This window comes from Syngnathus acus, chromosome 6 (genome assembly GCF_901709675.1).
Source record: "Syngnathus acus chromosome 6, fSynAcu1.2, whole genome shotgun sequence".
Classification (NCBI taxonomy): Eukaryota; Metazoa; Chordata; class Actinopteri; order Syngnathiformes; family Syngnathidae; genus Syngnathus; species Syngnathus acus.
The window spans coordinates 17,516,866-17,536,088 of NC_051092.1; the positions used below are offsets into that span (position 1 = coordinate 17,516,866).

At 42.8% G+C, this 19,223-nt stretch overlaps 2 protein-coding genes across 4 annotated transcripts in view; one reads left to right on the forward strand and one right to left on the reverse strand.

The window, feature by feature from the left end:
* Window positions 1–17,305, reverse strand: part of pdf (peptide deformylase, mitochondrial) — a 119,550-nt gene extending 102,245 nt beyond the window's left edge. The window contains exons 1-4 of one of the 3 annotated variants that reach the window (XM_037253748.1): window positions 17,092–17,304; window positions 16,998–17,016; window positions 16,761–16,815; window positions 12,596–12,685 (exon numbers count right to left, since the gene is read on the reverse strand). The gene's annotated coding sequence lies outside the window, so the exon portion shown is untranslated. Of the gene's footprint in view, window positions 1–12,595; window positions 12,686–16,760; window positions 16,816–16,997 lie in introns of all 3 variants that reach the window. The other 2 variants (XM_037253747.1, XM_037253746.1) reach the window with 2 other exon arrangements.
* Window positions 1–19,223, forward strand: part of LOC119124049 — a 793,622-nt gene that overhangs the window by 696,444 nt on the left and 77,955 nt on the right. The gene's annotated exons all lie outside the window — the stretch shown is intronic.

A 19,223-nucleotide genomic window follows, 5' to 3' on the forward strand; every position in this document is an offset into this window, starting at 1 on the left:
TGTCCACAATGTGATTTGAATGTGCTGAATGATGTGAATTTCAAACTGGAAGGATGTAAATGCTTTGGAATGGGTTGAATCGGTTGAAAAATGTAGAAACAGTCAGTGAAAAAGGAAATTTTGTGAAGTTTTGCGCAAATTTTAAACGGGAAAATGTGGAATTTTTGGTAAGTGGGAAGGTGTGGAATAGGTAGGCAAAAGATGAACAATTGAAAGTTGGAACGAGTTGAATCGGTTGAAGTATGTAGAAATTAGAAGTGAAAAACGAAATCTTGTGAAATTTTGTGCAAATTTTAAACGTGAAAACGTGAATCTTTTTAATTTGGCAAGTTTGGGAATGTCCCCAATGTGATTTGAATGTGTTGAATTATGTGAATTTCAAACTGGAACAACAAAAATGTGAAATGTTGAATCTGCCATTCAGAATGAATGGGGAAAAATTTGCCGGAAATTTGTGAATTTTGTGAAAACGGAAAATTTTTTGAATGGAAAAAATTTAAGCAACGGTGTCATAAATATTTGGAATAAGTGAAAAGTGGAACGGAGTGAATCGGTTGAAGTATGTGGAAGTAGTTAAGCGTAAAATAGTGGGCAGAATAAGTAGAATAATAACTAGAATTTGCAATTCCTGAAGAAATTGCGTGTGAATGTGAAGAAGTTGAATAAATACTTGGGGAATGCTGCAGAATGATGTTGAAACGAGTTGAATCGGTTGAAAAATGTCGAAAATAGAAGGGAAAAAGGAAATTTTGGAAAATTGGGTGTGAATTTCAAAATTGAAAATGTGGAATTTTTGGTAAGTGGGAAGGTGTGGAATAGGTAGGAAAATAATGAACAGTTGAAAGTTGGAATGGGTTGAATCAGTTGAAAAATGTAGAAATTAGAGTAGAAAACAAAATTGTAGAGAATTTGGTTAAATTTCAAATTTGAAAATTTGGAATTTTTGGTAAGTGGGATTTTGTGGAATAGGTAGGCAAAAGATGAACAGTTGAAAGTTGGAACGGGTTGAATCGGTTAAAAAATGTAGAAGTTAGAGCAAATGTTGAATCCCCATAGAGAATGAATGGGAATTAAAAAAAAAAGCAGTTCCGCCAAAAATTAATGAAATTTGGAACGAAACGAAATATACGGCTTCAGGAGGTTCACTTTTGTGGTTAAAATGTTGAAATGGGTTTAATCGGACAAAGATTGCAAAAGTTAGCGCAAATGTAGCTATTTGGGGCACTTCGTGTTGAAATAAGGTCACTTCCGGTTTGATTTGGGTCCCTTCCGGTTTAATATAGGTCACTTCCGGTATAGCTGAGGTCACTTCCGGTTTATTTGGGGTCACTTCCGGTTTATTTGGATCACTTCCGGTTTGATTAGGGGCACATGCAGTTTAGCTGGGGTCGCTTCCGGTTTATTTGGGGTCACTTCCGGTTTAAAAAGGTCACTTCCGGTTTATTTGGGTCACTTCCGGTTTTATTTAGGGCACTTCCGGTCTGATTTGTGGCACTTCCGGTTTGATCTGGGGCACTTCCGGTTAGATCTGGGTTCATTGGGGGCACTTCAGGGTCAATCCAAGATGGCCGCCACACTGGAAGTGGGGGTCAAGGTTCTGTTCTGTAACTGTTGTGTTGTACAAATTAGTTCCCTAACTATTTTGAGTTATTAGCTAATAAAGAAAAAATACAAAATTTTTCTGTTTTTATAAATTTGTTTGAAAACTTGATGTTTGGTGATTTTTTTTCATAAGACTTCCTTTCAGTTTTTTCAATATTGATGATGGTGACAAGTCTTTCCTTTAGCTTGAAATGTATTTGAGAATTAGGCCATCCAGTTAAGATTAATGTTATGTTGTTGAAATTGGTTGTTGCTTGGTTGTTAAAATCTGGATGAAGGATATTTTATTTTACTTTTCATTTATTTATTTCATTTATTTTTCAGTTCCCCCTGAGGGATTGCCACCTTATTGTGGTCAGGGGGTTTGCGTGCCTCAGTGACCCTAAGAGCTATACCAGCAGAAGCTTTAGTCTTCAGGTGGGACACCCAAGCTGGACAGGTCTTAGTGTAGAGGCCTGACAGAGTGCAATCCACTTCTCCAGGTTGAGATCTAGACACAGCTAACAACTGCCGTGAAGAAAACACTAACAGTGTTAAAAATGTGTAAAAAAAAAATTTAAAAAAAGAACATGCCCCCTTCAATTTCTGACTACCCCCTCTTATGTGCATTCCTAGAACCGGCCCTGTTAGCATATAGACGTCTATTAGACATCAAAATGCTCGCAGGGACCTCAGAACAAGTATAAAAGAGGGACCTGTCAAGCTATCAAAATGAGGAATTTAGACAAAAGCGTCACTGTTCCACTTATATAGACCACAACTGAATGACTAAAACATAAAACAGAAGAATTTATTCATGTGATACGTCATCTTTAAGTGCATTGAGTTCAAATGTTTGTTTTCCTTTTTTAAATATGACTGACTCACGAGGGTGTCAGCAAACAGAAGCTGTTGAGGGAGTTGAAGGTGTAAGTTTCAGAGTCAAATCACATTTTATGGTACATTATCGATCGATCGATCAATCAATCATTTGCCGAGTTTGAGCATGCCAAACAAGGAATTTGACTCCGGTAAATCTCGTTCTCTGTACAACATCTAGGTAGCTAACAACATTCAGGACGACATGTGCAAAAATTGACAATTATTCTCAGACATCCCCTGATCTTAAACTCCCAGGAGTGCAAGGAAAAACTCAAAACTCCTACTAGGGGAAATGAGAAGCCTTGACAAGAGACCACAGATGGGAGGATCCCTCTTCCAGGATGACCAGGCTACAATGGATGGACACATAGTACACATAATATGGACAATCCAAAAGTAAAGCATCAAGAGCAGGATGTTATGGCACAGCAGGGAGGTGCGGTCAGAGGAGGCTACGCCTCCCCTGCGATCATGAAAAGGGGAAAAACATATTCAATTGTTTTTATTATAAAGTCATTTTCCTTTTAATTTCAACAATTTTGTATCATTTTGAACCAAAATCGCTGAATTTTTATAGTTATTTTAAAACCGAAGACGATTCGCTCGGAGGAACCAATGTCCTGTCTAGCCTCCTCTGAGGATTGTGTAATCACACGGCTGCCTATGTCGACAGGCTATGCAGTTAGACTGAACTGCTCTCTGTCTCTCTTGGCCGCATAAGCCCTGGCAAATTTGGACAGGTGGAATAGCTGTATACTAATTTATAGGCAACGTCCTTCACCGCACAATAGGGCAACAGCGTGATGTCATTTCCGGCACGACAAGCACTGTTGGTGTCCAAATTCACACAGCCTTCGACAACCAGCCATCGAATCTGACCTCTTTTCCACAGAGATGGGCCATAAATTAATGATGCTATGAAAATGTGACCTTCGCAGCCTTCATTGCCTCGCTTTTCTTCTACGCCATCCTGCCCTCTACTTTGATGTTTAATACGTGGAGCCACCCGAAGGTGCCCCGATTTGTTCAGCAATTATGTTTCCGACAGTCTGGGCAAGTTGGCGTGTCAAGCGGCGTCAAATTCATTGCTGTAGTAGAAAGTGAAGTAATGTGGGCATCACAAAAGTCTGCTATGAAGCCGCCGTCATGCTAAATACCTTTTTTAACAATGAATTAAAAAAGACGAGTGAATCAAAAATACTTTGTGTTACCCATGCAACTAATCTGAAGAAATATCCATTTCTAATATGAATCTTATACGGCTGGCTGAATGACATGTTTATAAATGTCGATACATTGACTACAAACCAAATTTATTCATGTAACTATTGGTCAATCCATGAATTCCAAAACACACAGTGCTTTATGCTTGAGAGCTTTATGTTTGACACCATGTTGTAAGCAGTTGTGGTTACTGTAATTTCTGGACTATAAATCGCACCTGATTATATACCGCACGAGCTAAAATTAGGGGAAAATCAAAGTCAAAGTCTGCTTTATTGTCAATTTCTTCACGTCAAGACACACAAAGAGATCGAAATTACGTTCCCACTATCCCACGGTGTCATGACATAGTACACAATATACATACAAGTAAACAACACAAAAAGTAAAAACAAGAAGGCACAAACAATGAATAAATAAGAGTGATGAATAAATAATAAATAAACAAATAACATAATAAATAAGAGGAGCAAAAATGGAGCAAGTGTGCATACAGCAGACAGTCAAAATATAGCGCAAAAGTACAGGACCCTACGCAGAAGGGGGGAGAGAGTTCAGGATCCTAACAGCCTGGAGTATGAAGCTGTTGGTGAGTCTGGTGGTGCGGGAGCGCAGGCTCCTGTACCTATTCCCAGAGGGCAGAAGATCAAACAAAGAGTGAGCGGGGTGACTCACATCACTCACAATCGTGGTCGCCTTGCTGGTGAGATGGGAAGTGTAAATGTCCTTCAGGGAGGGGAGTGAAGCACCAATAATCTTACCAGCTGTGTTCACTATGCGCTGCAGGGCCTTCAAGTTGTATTCAGTGCAGCTCCCACCCCAAACAGCGATACAACTGGAGAGGACGCTCTCAATGGTGCCACGGTAGAATGTAGTCATGAGGGCCGGAGGAGCACTTGCTCGCCTGAGTTTCCGCAGGATGTACAGGCGGCGCTGAGCTTTCTTCGCCAGTGATGCGGTGTTGGTGGACCAGGAGAGGTCCTCACTGATGTGCACCCCCAGGAAGCTGGTGCTGGTCACTCTCTCCACCACAGCACCGTCGATGGTCAGTGGCAGGTGTTGGGTGTGACCCTTCCGGAAGTCAACAACAATCTCCTTAGTCTTGTTGACGTTCAGCAGGAGGTTATTGTCCCTGCACCACGTGGCCAGAAGGTCGACCTCCGACCTGTACTGAGTCTCGTCGTCCCCGGTGATGAGACCCACCAGAGTCGTGTCGTCGGCATATTTCAGCACGCGGTTGCTACTGTAAGTCGCAGTGCAGTCATGCGTCAGCAGGGTGAAGAGCAGCGGACTGAGCACGCAGCCTTGGGGGGCCCCCGTGCTCAGCGTGATGCTGGCGGAGATTTTGTCGCCAACACGTACCACCTGAGGCCTCTGACAGAGGAAGTCCAGTAGCCAGTTGCAGAGGTAGGTACTGAGGCCCAGCTTGTCGAGTTTGCAGATGAGACGTTGTGGTACAATGGTGTTGAATGCAGAACTGAAGTCCACAAACAGCAATCTCACATACGAGTCCCTTCTCTCCAGGTGGGTGAGGGCCGAGTGGAGGGCAGAGCAGATGGCATCCTCAGAGGACCGTTTGGCTCGGTATGCAAACTGGAAGGGGTCTATGGTGGGGGGGAGAATGGATCTGATGTGCTCCATGACAAGCCGCTCAAAGCACTTCATGATGATGGGCGTCAGTGCCACGGGGCGGTAGTCATTGAAACAGGACGGAGCAGGTTTCTTCGGCAAAGGTACGATGGTGGCAGCCTTGAAACATGATGGGACGATGGCCTGCTGCAGGGAAATGTTAAAGATGTCCGTGAAGACACCCATCAGCTCCCCAGCGCAGTACTTCAGCGCTCGACCTGGGATGTTGTCAGGGCCCGCCGCCTTACGGGTGTTGATAGCGGCAAGCGCCCTCCTCACGCCATCGGCAGAAAGGCACAGGGGCTGCTCGTGTGGAGGGGGAGGGGTCTTCAGTGGGCAAGTGCTGTTCTGAGCGTCAAAGCGAGCAAAGAAGCGGTTCAGATCGTTGAGCAGACGGATGTCGCCCTCACAGCTCTGCGGCGCGGGCTTGTAGTCCGTGATGGTCTGAATGCCCTGCCATAGGCTCCGTGCGTCCCTGCTGTCATCGAAGTGGGCGGTAATCTTGCAAGAGAATGCCCTTTTCGCTTCTTTGATGCCCCGGGACAGCCCTTGCTGTTCTCGAGCCAGCCTCATCTCCCGCTCTGAAGGCTTTGTCCCTGGCCCTCAGCAGCCTGAGGACAGCCCCTGTCAGCCATGGCTTCCAGTTAGCCCGAGTGACGATGAATTTAGTTTGGGTCACATCATCAATGTACTTCGTGATGTAAGAGAAAACAGTCAGTGTACTCCTCTATGTCCGTCCGATTGTTGCAAGTGGCCGCCTGCTTAAACATTTCCCAGTCAGTAGTGCCAAAGCAGTCTCAAAGCGCATCAGAGGCACCCTCAGGCCACACTCTTACCCGCTTGCGAACCGGCCTGGATGCTTTCACTATTTGTCTGTATGCGGGCAAATGCATAACAGTGATATGGTCAGAAAGTCCAAGATGGGGGAGGGGGGCGGCTTTGAAAGCTCCTTTATGTGTAGAGTAGACCAGGTCCAGGAAGCTGTCACCACGTGTTGGAAAATTAACATGCTGGTGAAGCCAAATTCTTGTTTTGTTCATATATAAACCGCACTGGACTATAAGCCGCAGGTGGGTTTAATTTTAATTGGTTTCATTACCATTTGTAAGAGAATATACACAAAGAGGGGACACATACCTTTTATGTCACATCCGTGCCATAGGACGTGCAGCCGGCAACTTCCCTCAGCCACACCCATTCATTACCGTAATGTCTGTCACCTGCTCCCTCTTGTTATCCCAAGTATTGAAACCCTACCCATGTGTTTCTCCCTGTCGGTGTCTACTGTTGCTGTCCGTCCGTGTTCGCGCCTAGTGTTCCTGTCCTGCTCGTCCATTTCCCTCCGGTCTTGTGTGGCGGCTCACGGTCAGAATCTGTTCCGTGTCTGAGTGGACTTCTGTTTGCCTGTCTACTGTCCGTGAGTCTTTGTCCCACTTGTGTCTTTGTTCACCCACCTCCCTTCCCTTCAATAAACCCTGGTCCAAGCTGCATTTGGTCGCCCTGCTCCACTCATTCATGACATTTTATTAACATAGCGTTTATTGACAGAGATGAAGGAGCTCTGCAAACATACAAACTTGTATAAATCTCACCGACGACCATAATGAACTTAATGTGCAGGGAACACTAGCAACACACAACTAATAATAAATAAAATTTGACCAATTACAGGGGTATAGCTGGCAATGTGATACGAGCTACGCGTAAAGCTCATGACCGGGAAAAAAAATACTGAAAAGTGTGACGCAATACGATGTCATCAACAATAGCCCAGTGTCCTCTAGGCCAGAGAAAACCTCTACAGTACACGCAACGGCTCTATTTCCTTCGTTAAGAGCCAATCGACTGCCTTTAACTTAAAAGCGGCATCATATGCATTTCTTTTGTCCACCATTATGAGGATTTGTGTGTAAAAGCTTCTTTTCTCCAGTAATGTCCACTATTTGCCTGGCGGACGAACGTGTGATCAACACACCACTCTTCTCCTCACTAACAGTGTGTCTGGTCACATATCCTCCGCCAAGTAAAGCAGTGCTGCACAACAGTGGTCCACAAACATTTTACTAACGAGTGTATTAGACATCACAAAAAATCCATAGATGCGCCACACCGGACTACAAGACGCAGGGTTGAGAGCTTGTGGACAAAATAGCGGCTTATAGTCCTGAAAATACGATATATGTTTAGAGTTCCTACATATTTCAAAACGTAATAATAAGATGGATTGTTTCTTATTACATGGAAACAAAGACCAGTTTCAAGGCTGCATTCATGTGTCATGTGATGTGCTGTCGAGTCGCACCGTAAGTGACCTCACGCAGCCTAAAAACCTGCCGAAAAAACGGCCTTCGATGGATACAGCCTGTTAATTTGAATATACATGCTGCTCCCTTTAAGAGGATAGGGACAGGAGAAGGAGGCACTTTCGCGCAACGCAATCACGCACGTGCAGACAGCAGGCAATGGGAGACATTAGCATGTGAACAAAATACAATCTTTATCCCACCACAAATGGTTTTGTCAGAGAAAATATTTTGCATCAACAACCAGCCTTGTCTAGATGGGAATTGGGACAGACTCACCTCTTAAAGAAAATATACCACAGCACCTGGTAATTGCCTCAGGCCAATTCGACGTGTTGCTGATGTGAGAGTTGACAAAAATGGCTCAAGACAGAATGTGCAATTCAGCACGATCCAGAATCTGACCCAGGCGATGAGGCACCAGAAGAGGAAGGAACTCATCGACTACAGCAGGACATATTGGAATTGTTGTGTGTGACTTACTCATGCTTTGAGCTGATATCAATGTTTGATCAATCGGGCCGTTCGCTGGGAAGCTCACCCATCAAAGAAGGCCACAATGTATTATACTGAAGGAAATTACCCCAAAAATAGACTTACTTTAACAGGGTTACTTGCCGTTTCAACGAGAGTTGGTATTGATCCTGGAGTAAGTGAAAAGTGCCCTGATAATACACATTTCTATTGTCCCAAATTGCTGGAACAGTCTTCAATAAAACGCTTGCCACAAATTAACACATTTTGTGAGATTTTGGGGCATAAATAAACTCTAATGTCAATCATTTGTGTGGTGTGGATGTAGGAAAAGGAAAGAGGTTTTTATTATCCTTGGTGCACCGTGGTACAGATCAGTTCCTATGGGTTTTTCCTGGCTTTCTTGTTGTTGTGCTGCACACCTACACAATTGGCTGTGTTAAAACATCAGAGGGGAGATGGGTCAAAATTGTGAGGGTGCAGTTCATGAGTTAGTGATGAATAATATCGAGAAGATGGGGTTAGTAACATGCAAAACCGATCCACTAAAACAACCCATTTTATAGTGCTGTTTGAGCTATGCTGATACAAAACCCCATATGCAAGGGGAGCAGGTTGTTTTTGTCAACTTTGGAACTTAGGCTGGGAGTTCTGTTGGAGTGGTGCGTTGGGGTTTGAGAAAGTGGTTGACGCTTGAAAAGAGCTGTTTTGAATTTCCAGGGGTATTGTTTATGATATTGGAGTAGAACTGGGCACGTGCAGTCCCAAGGGCTTTTGAGTAGGCCTTCTGATGTTCTTTGTAGGCCTGTTTGTGCACGGTCAGTCCTGAGGCTTTGAGACGACGCTCCAGGATGCGTCCAGTTGACTTCATCAGACGCAGCTCACTGGTGTACCAGGGGGCTGAGCGTGAAAAAGTGACTGTTTTGTTTTTTATGGGGGCATGGATACCTAGAAGTTTGGCCAAAGAGTTATTGTAATAGTCCACTGCCTTGCTGACTGATGGAAAGGTTGCAGAGGAGGAGGAGAGAAGCTGGAGGTCCTGTTCTATAGTGTCTTGGTTGATGTTTTTTATATTTCTGAATGAAATTTGCCGCTTGGGTTTGGAGTGGGGGTGTGGGAAAGGCAGTTCCATTTGAATATGTTTGTGGTCAGACACACAGACCTCGTGAACTTGTAGGTTGCTTATGGCCGATGAGGAGATGACGAGGTCAAGTGTATGCCCTTTGTCATGAGTGGGGACATTTACATGTTGAGTGAGGTGTAAGCAGTCCAAAAGTTGCAGCAGGTCAGAGGCAGGGGGGCGGGAGGGGGTGTCGACATGGATGTTAACAACACCTAGTATGGTTAGATTAGAGGAAGTGGAGGTACAGAAGGTAGTGAGTAGATCGTGTAGTTCTGGAATGAAAGCGGAGTTTGGTTTAGGAGGGCGGTAAATGAGTAAAACTGTCAGAGGATATGGAGGTTTACATTTGAATAAAAGGGATTCGAATGAGTGGTCAGGTAGAGGGAGGCGGGACAGCTCTAGATCAAGACGGTGGAGTACAGCCAGGCCACCGCCACGGCCAGTGCTGCGAGGTTTAGTCATGTATTTATAACCAGAGGGACAGGCTTCATTGAGGGATTGATAGACATCCGGTGGTTGCCAGGTCTCAGTCAGGCACATGATGTCTAAGCCTTTGTCCAGGATGAGGTCGTGAATAAATGATGATTTACGGGTGAGTGCTTGGATGTTGAGGAGATCCATTTTGATTCTGGCTGTGGGGCTGTGTTTAGGTAGTGGGCGAAGTAGAGAGAAATCCACTCCACGCTTTCTGTGCCACATGAAGTGCAGTCCACTCTGGGTTTCCTCCGGTACTCCGGTTTTCTCCCACATTTGAAAGACATGCATGGTAGGCTCATTCACCATTCCAAATTGCCCATTGGCGTGATTGTGAGTGCGAAGGGTTCTTAGTCTATGCGTGCCCGACGATTGGCTGGCAACCAGTTCAGGGTGTCCCCCTCCTACTGCCAGAAGGGACCCGGGATAAGCTCCAGCACGCCTGTGACGCTTATGAGGAAAAGCGGTTAAGAAAATGGATGTATTGACAAAATTGTCAAAATGAAAAGCATCTGAAATTTCTAATTGGTAAGAAACATGTTTTCTGCATTAAAATAATTCTCATGAAAGATGATGCACCATTCCACACTGCAGAAAATACCATTGAAGCTGTAGCTGCTATGGATATGAAGGGATTAAACTCATGGTGTGGTCACTGTCATCCCCTGGCCACAACCTTCTTAAGAACCGGTGGAGCATCTTCAAAACAAACATTTATAAGGATGGACAAGGATGTTTGTAATTTGGTCAATATAGCTGAACAAATTATATAAACCCTTTTCATACAAGCACGTTTAGTTCAGACATATTCATTGTTTGTCCCTTCTTGTTTTTATTTTGTGTTGTTTACTTGTATGTATATCGTGTACTATGTCTCGTCACCGTGGGATAGTGGAAACGTAATTTCGATTTCTTTGTGTGTCTTGGCATGTGAAGAGATTGACAATAAAGCAGACTTTGACTTTGATATTGTGCAATAAAGCTTTCTTTGCCAAAAAGAAAAAGGTTTCATAGCATTCTGACGAGGACAATCTCCCTTACGTTCCCATTTTCAATTGATGTGATTGTATTGATCATGTCCTATTGCTTGTGTGTAGACACAAATACTGTACAACAGGGGTCACCAACACGGTGCCCGCGGGCACCAGGTCGCCCGTGAGGACCGCATGAGTCGCCCGCAGGACTGTTCTAAAATTAGCTCAAATAGCGGCACTTGTCAGTGAGCTGCATCTATTTATTTTACAGTCAAACCTCGGTTTTCGAATGTCCTGGTTCTCGAACAAATCGGAATTCGAACAAAAAATTCGAGATTTTTTTGCTTCAGTTGTCGAACATAATTCGGGGGTCGAACCTCGGGAGATGAGCCGGGAGGACCCGAGAAAACCCGACCGCGCGGCCCGGATGCCGACTGACTCCATTGTTATTGTATTTTCGTTACTTTGAGGATTGTATTAACCCCTAATCATGCCTCCAAAGAAAGCAAGTGGGAGCAGTAAAGCCATCCTAAAACACAAAGACGCTCTTAAAGCAATGCGACAGTGAGCGCCCGGCGCGCTGCGGTTGCGCGATCAGACCAAATTAAGCTCCCTGCTCACTTAGGTCCACTTAAATTTTGGAAAGTACATTAGGACTTCAAAAATATTTTCTAAATTTCAGCGACGGCTCTGTCACAATAATGCGACCAGCGCGGTGCAGTTGCGCGGTCGGCGATGCGCTACGGATGCGCGTCCGGCGGTGCGCTGCAGTTGCGTGATCAGACAAAATTAAGCTCCCTGCGCACTTAGGTCCACTTAAATTTTGAAAAGTACATCAGGACTTTAAAAATATTTTCAAAATTTCAGCGACGGCTCTGTCACAATAATGCGACCAGCGCGGTGCAGTTGCGCGGTGGGCGACGCGCTACGGTTGCGCGTTCGGCGGTGCGCTGCAGTTGCGCGATCGGACGAATATGCGCAAATGAAAAAATGCTTAAAAAAGGCGGGTTTCTTTTGTCTCGAAATGGATTACAATTTTTTCCATTATTTGTAATGGGAAAAATAGATTCGGAATTCCACCGATACGCTTCTCGAACCGCTTTCTGGAACGGATTGTGGTCAAAAACCAAGGTTTTAATGTATTTTTGCTATTCCTGTTAAAATCACACTTACATGTGAACTGGAAATGACAATAATAACACATAGTGAAAGCCAAATTGAGCAAATTGGCTATCTCAGAAGTGTGTGTCAAACTGGTAGCCCTTTGCCTTAATCAGTACCCAGGAAGTAGCTCTCGGTTTAAGAAAGTTTGGTGACCCCTGCTGTACAATATAGAAACATGTTTGGGACGTACATTTAGGAATACAACAGACATTAAAAAAAGACAACAAACAGTGAAGCAGTACAAAGATGCATGCTAGAGAGCGCAAAGGCACCTCAGAAGTACCACCACCAGCTGCAACACCAGAACCAACATAAAAAACTCCATCCCTGTCTCTTAACACATATAAGAAGAAATAGAGAGTATATGGATTGACGGGCAGACGCAGACACCTCCCAGCAACCCGTCCGTGGTTCTACCCTGTGGTAGAACAGCATGATGTCACCTACCATAGGGTAAAACCACTGACGTGACACCGGAGACAGAGACACAATGTAGAAACAGATGAACAATTGACACACCAAAAACATAAAAAATAAACAAATTAATTAATTAATAACCAAACAAACAAACAGAATGAGGAAGACAATGGGCTGGGTTGATGACTGAAGACAGAAGATATCAACTCTGATGGTGACATTTAAACATTTCACTCATGCTTACATAAAGGGGCCTCAAGTCTAGCCTCAATAATAACAAAATAGTCTTTATGGCTCAATTGCATACTGCTAGTGCCATAGACTATTTTAACACCATCATTAACTCTCACCTGGCACTGCAACAGTAATCAAGGCCCTCCTTTCCTCTCATGATGATGTTAAGTCTCTGATGAAGGTCATATGGCTTCACACGCATTGATCTAATGATGCACATAATAGATTATAGATTTTTAGTGAATCACAAATGATGTACCTTGCAAAGTTCAACAACAAAACAATGAACTCAAACTATTTTAAATATTGCTGGCTTAAGGCGAATCCTTGTACCTTGAAATGTATGCCTTATACCATTAACATTGCATCATGAAAGCAAGTAAGCCATAAATACTTAATAATGGACTCATGAAAATAACACCACACAGGTGGTCTGAACAAGATTTTTGAAAAAATAATAAATTTACCAAATACCGTGATCCCTTGTTTTTTCGCAGGAGTTTCGTTTCAGAACAACTCGCGAAAAACAAAAATCCGCAATGTAGAAATTGTATATTTTGTTCATTATTACAGTCAAACCTCGGTTTTCGACCACAATCAGTGCTACGCAGGGGCAAGAGGGGGCAACGCCCCCTCAAACAGATGTCCTGCCCCCTCGAATCAAACTTTTAGAAGTGAAAAATCCGCTGATAGAAACACACGTTAATCAGCCCCCTCTCTTCTCTCATGTCGGTGCAGTGTGTGTCCTCACACAGCCTGCTGTCAGGACTCCGCGCCCCTCCGTAAGCATCCAATCACTGTGAGTATGCAAATGAGGCAAGACGCAGCCAGAGAGTGTCAAGTTACAGTCAGCGCGGTAGGAGTTGGAAGAAGCAGTAAAAACTCCACCAAACTCGTCGTAATGACCCGTGATATAACTAATGATTAACGACAACTCAAATAATAGTTAATATAACATTCATATTATATGTTCCCCCCCCCTGAGAGATTGCCACCTTATTGTGGTCAGGGGGTTTGCGTGCCTCAGTGACCCTAAGAGCAATACCAGCAGAAGCTTTAATCTTCAGGTGGGACACCCAAGCTGGACAGGTCTTAGTGTAGAGGCCTGACAGAGTGCAATCCACTTCTCCAGGTTGAAATCTGGACACAGATAACAACTGCCGTGAAGAAAACACTAACAGTGTTAAAAATGTGTAAAAAAAAAAAAAGAACATGCCCCCTTCACATTTCTGACTGCCCCCTCTTATGTGCATTCCTAGAACCGGCCCTTTTTGCTGTTATACAAGTTTTGTGCACGTCAGGACCCTCAAAAGTCGTTTTCTTGGCAAACAGAGTGATGCCACAGAAACAGCTTTTTGCAAAAACTCACAAACTTTGTGTGGCAATATCATGATTGCCGAAACACTTATCTGATGTAATATAAGGTAAATCTGCTTAACCCACTGGAAGAAAATCCGCCCGCCCAACTGTCCATCCATCCTTACATTCATCCATCCATCCTTACAGCCATCCATCAGTCCGCCCGTTCATCCATCCATCCATCCATCCATCCATCCATCCATCCATCCATCCATCCATCCATCCAGTCATACATCCAGCCATCCAGCCATCCTAGGCACCTAGCAAGTTAGTGTTAGTGTTTCACACGACTTGAGATAAATAACCTGTGTTTGGGCCTCCATGTGTGTACTGGTGGTTGTAATGGCAGTGTTTGTGAGTCACAGCAATTGGCCATGAAGGGACATGAAAGAAAGAACCCAATTGAACAATTAGTGCAGTTGTGATTGTTTAGGCACTGGGGGATGTGGATCTAAAAATAAAGTTGCTCATGTTCCTATTGTCCTCCCTTTGTCATGCTTAGATCTTTTTCTCATTACCAGGCATGTGTGAAGCATTCAGAAACAGCAGCGCTCCCAGTGCCAAACCTTACTTTCTTCCTCCCCAACAGCTTCTTCACTCCAGTTCCATGTATATATTTAATTACTTTCTTTCCTGTTGTTTGAATATCTCTCCCCTTTGTACTGTATTACCGTAGTATATTTCCAAATACTATGAATATATCTATACATGCCATATATCTATACATGCCTAGTACCAAAATGGTTACATAAAACTCGAAATGAATCAGATTGCTCAAGATATAGTGCCTGAAGATTGCACAAGCCGTATGGACATTGGGCCTCATAAGAAGGGAAGGTGAAGGATGCGCTTCCTAAAAAATAATTGGATGGTGCTCATTCTGTAAAGGAATGTGAACAGCTGGACAAGATAAAAAATGATCAAGGATGTATAAATTAGGGACCCTGTGAAGGGCACGGTACACACGCGGCATTTTTTGGGGAGAGACACTTCGAATAGCATCAGCAAGTATTGAGAAGAACAAAATGTTTTTTCAGTCAACTGAGTGTCCAAGAAGTTTTTTCCATCCTCAAGTCAGATGTGCTCGGCGGCCCTTCCAGAAGGAAGCTGATTCTACAGAAGAAACCCACTACAATTACTAAACTCAAGTCAGAGTCATCAAAAAAGGCAAAGGGAAGTAAACACAGATGAGAACATGTGTATAATAGAATTAAAACTGGTACAGTGTGACAGGAATGAGTTTAATTCCAAAATACTTAAACATCAGAAGTGGTTTTAGCAACTGCCACCTCCACTGCAAAGTTTTGCCACTCCAATGAATTTATCAATTCTAAATGGAGTATTTTATTATACATTTTACCGATACTGTCTTAATAGTGTGTATTAATGTTTTAATAACCAAATTAGAATTTATTCACACACCCCCCCTTTCAAGAAGAAAATGGTTGGACTCTCGCTCAACGTTTATTCTGATAAATAGACTTTTTCTAGATTGAATTATTTATCCATCCCAGATTAAGGAAAGCCTGAACATCGTTTCAGTCCTCAAAATGTATTCTTAGATTCTTGGCATACCACAGACAGTCAGGTAAGTGGTTGCTATCTTTAATGATCAATAGGTCTGTCAAGTATGACAACTTACAGAAAGTGAAACGTAGTCAGCAGTAAGTAAATTAAAGTAAAGTGAATTTTTTAGCTATTTGCAATGAGGCGCTGCAGCAGGTGGTAAACCTAACGATTATACACTACACTTGCTGGCTGTGCCTGGGCCCAGCCATCAAGAAATTAGATTTTGAAAACAATACTTTGTCTTCCAAGGATTGCGGGAGTGTCGTTTGTCAGTAAACTCACGTTTATTTGCACCAAAACATAGCTATTATATGGGCGTATAGCTGACAAAGTAATAAGCATGTCATGTCACACTTCTTGTGCTTGCCAGCTAAATTTAGACTGTTATTTCTAATAAACCAACATTGAAATGGTAAATACTGAGACTTTTTATTGCATAGGATTCAGCCATAAGGACTTTGGCCAACAGTCCTTACCCATAAAACTTGCCAGCCCAGGGAATGCATTAAAAGAAATGTGAACTTGTGATTTCGGTATGTGTATCGCGCGCGTGTGTGTGTGTGTGTGTGTGTGTGCGTAACATGTAGATGTAGGTAAAGTGTGTGTGCGTGTGTGTGTGTGTAGGAGTAAAATAACCTTTGCGGGGGCACACTCCCCACCTTTCCCATCCTCAAATGAACCTCATGCCTTTGCCACTGGACAACATGAAACGTGAATGAGATGGAATCTTCCAGAAACATTTATGCATGAATGTATGATATAAAATTTAGGGCCCTATTTTTGTAGGCGCCCATATGACAAAAACAATAGTAACTTGATTTTCGAGCTAGCACAAGGTGAAGTTTTGCATGTAAGTAGCCATGTTGTGTATAAAGGAGCCCCACTCCCGACACACCTGAATTTGGTGACAGAAAGTTTGCGCTTTGCACTAGAATTGCACCCAGCATGAAAATACAGCCCTTAATGTTACGGCCATTTGAGGAAATGCTGGAAGATATAGAGTCCCAAGAATAATATTTTCCGATAATGTTTGGAAGTTCTTGGGCTCAAAGTTTTGTTGGGGCTAATTCATATTGTAAGGTTACGGGTATCCATCTATTTTTGCATCAACCATTTAGTCATCCATCCATATATGTAGACTGCTTGATGTTCAAGGTGATTGAGGAAAAACAGCTTAGATTCAGGATTTGGGATGGTTTATCTTTATTTTAGCTGGTTAAATAGAAATATGAATAAAATTTTAAAAAGTGAGAAATACCAGGGAAACTCAACCGCAATATAGTGGAGGTTTATTGTACTCACAAAAATGCTAAATACCCAAATAAAAATTTGGCTTAAAAGAAGGAAACATACCCCATCCAGGAGGCAATGAGACATGAGGGTCCTTTTCCATAGAAGCACCAGACAGCTGAGGGAGAGATAGAAAAAACAAAACATTTCCAATGAGGGCATATTTCTGTATCTCACGCTTTCACTTTTCTGAGGTGAATTATTCCACAATTACAGGGCAGCCAGATTCTAGAACAGTGTAACAAGCTGAGAGAGAAAAAACAAGTAATACAAAAATAAAACAGTCAAACACACACTTACACTCACTGTAATAATCTGTCTTCTCAGTTGAGGAAATGATGCGGAAATAGTTAAAAAAAATTAAACAATACAAAAATCAAACAGTAAAACTCACTCAAAAAGCCATCGAAACCTCAGAGTCTCAAGACTGACATCTGAATGCCAAAAGAAGCCCTTAGGTGGGCTGAAGTATATGAGAACGCTTAGGTCTCTTCTCTGCTCCCATGGTCTGGGGAGACTGAGAGAGCTGAAGCCCTAGTGTTTTCCAAAATCTACATGCTGGGTAGGAGGATAAAAAAATACTGGTGTTCCAATAAGCTGACTGATTGTATGGCTAAACCCAACCCCTCACTTCCCGTGAACGGACTGATAACACGTCACACTCCTGCCCCTCCTTAATCGACATTGAGGTCCACCTCCTCTTTTCTAGTGCCACTGTGAAAGTCATCAGAGACGTGCAATGTCTGAGGGAACTGAGGGTACATTCATGTTTGTTCCAGACGGGCTAGTCCCTGCCCCACCCACTCTGCTTCCTCAACCTTGCCTGACAAAGAGCACTTTCATTCATTTTGGGCCTGGACCACGATGGAGTTTACTTAGCTTGCGATCACATGCATTCGCACGCATGCACACACACACACACACTCACACACACACACACCGACAGACGCACACACGCACGCACACACATACACACACACATACACACACATTCTGGCAAAGCGCCTGTGTGTGCCAAGAAGTGGAAAGTTTGTTCATCGCAAACAGTCAGTCAGTGTGGGTTAGCCTGTTAAAACATAACCCCCTCACCGGCCACACAAATTCACTCAGTGGATTAGTAACTAAAAAGATGCTAGGCTTGAATGGCCACTGATGTTTAATCATGCTTGTTAGAACAAACCAAACTATATGTACTTCTCATGATCTGTGTTTGATTCACATTTTATTTAGACTCAAGTTTGTTTTCCTTGTGTCCCTTCAATCAATTTGTGTTCCTGTGCTCAGTGTGTCCCATTAGGTATTGTGTCCCCCTGTTTTCAATTATCCAATCCCACGTGTTACTCAATCGGCTTGCTCCTACGCTTTGTGACTTGTCTAGGTTTTCGTTGTTGTCTTGTTAGTTTGTTTGTATTTAGGTTTGTATTTAGTTTCCTGCTTTCTGTTAGCCCTCGTCCGTTCATTGTTTGCATCACATCTAGTCGGTGTCAGGTCTTGCTGCTGTAGTTTTGTCTGCTGCCCAGTTAAAGTCCAACTCCTTTTGCTCGTATTTTGTTTTAATACGTTGTTTTCTGTTACAGACTTATGCTTGTTTAGTTTTCAATCCACAGTAGTACCTTGTTTGCCTTGTTGTTCTTTTAAATTCAATACATTTTAGCATTGAACACATCCTGCTTCCTTGCATTTGGGTCCTTATCCACACGCAACCCTTACAGTACCACCAGAGTTGGGAGAATTACTTTAAAAATGTATTCCGATACAGTTACTAGTTAGCTGTTACACTGCATTGGCATGGCTCATTTCTTGAAACAGAAATTATATTTCCAAAAGAGCATGGACAAATTCCCAAACAATTTTGCAATCATTCACAACAGAATGACATTTCTCATTGATATAAAATTGCAAATGTCATAATACATGTCTCCAGTGTCTCAGTGCATCTTTGCAATGAGTACAAATTGTACAAGACTACAATCAGAACAATGATCCTACATTTTCCAAATAAATAGATCATGCGACAGTAAGTATTTTTTTTTTTAAACATTCATTAATCCTCTGAAATTATTATCCTCATGAGGGTTGGGTGTGTAACACAGACGACAATGATGGGCCAAAGCTGCTGTACAACATATGTACAGGACTGTCTCAGAAAATTAGAATATTGTGATAAAGTTCTTTATATTCTGTAATGCAATTAAAAAAACAAAAATGTCATACATTCTGGATTCATTACAAATAAACTGAAATATTGCAAGCCTTTTATTATTTTAATATTGCTGATTATGGCTTACAGTTTAAGAAAACTGAAATATCCTATCTCAAAATATTAGAATATATCCTCAGACCAAGTAAAAAAAACAGATTTATAACAGCAAAACAAAATCAAACATTTGAAAATGTCCATTGATGCACTCAGTACTTGGTTGGGAACCCTTTTGCACGGATTACTGCATCAATGTGGGGTGGCATGGAGGCAATCAGCTGGTGGCATTGCTGAGGTGTTATGGATGCCCAGGATGCTTCAATAGC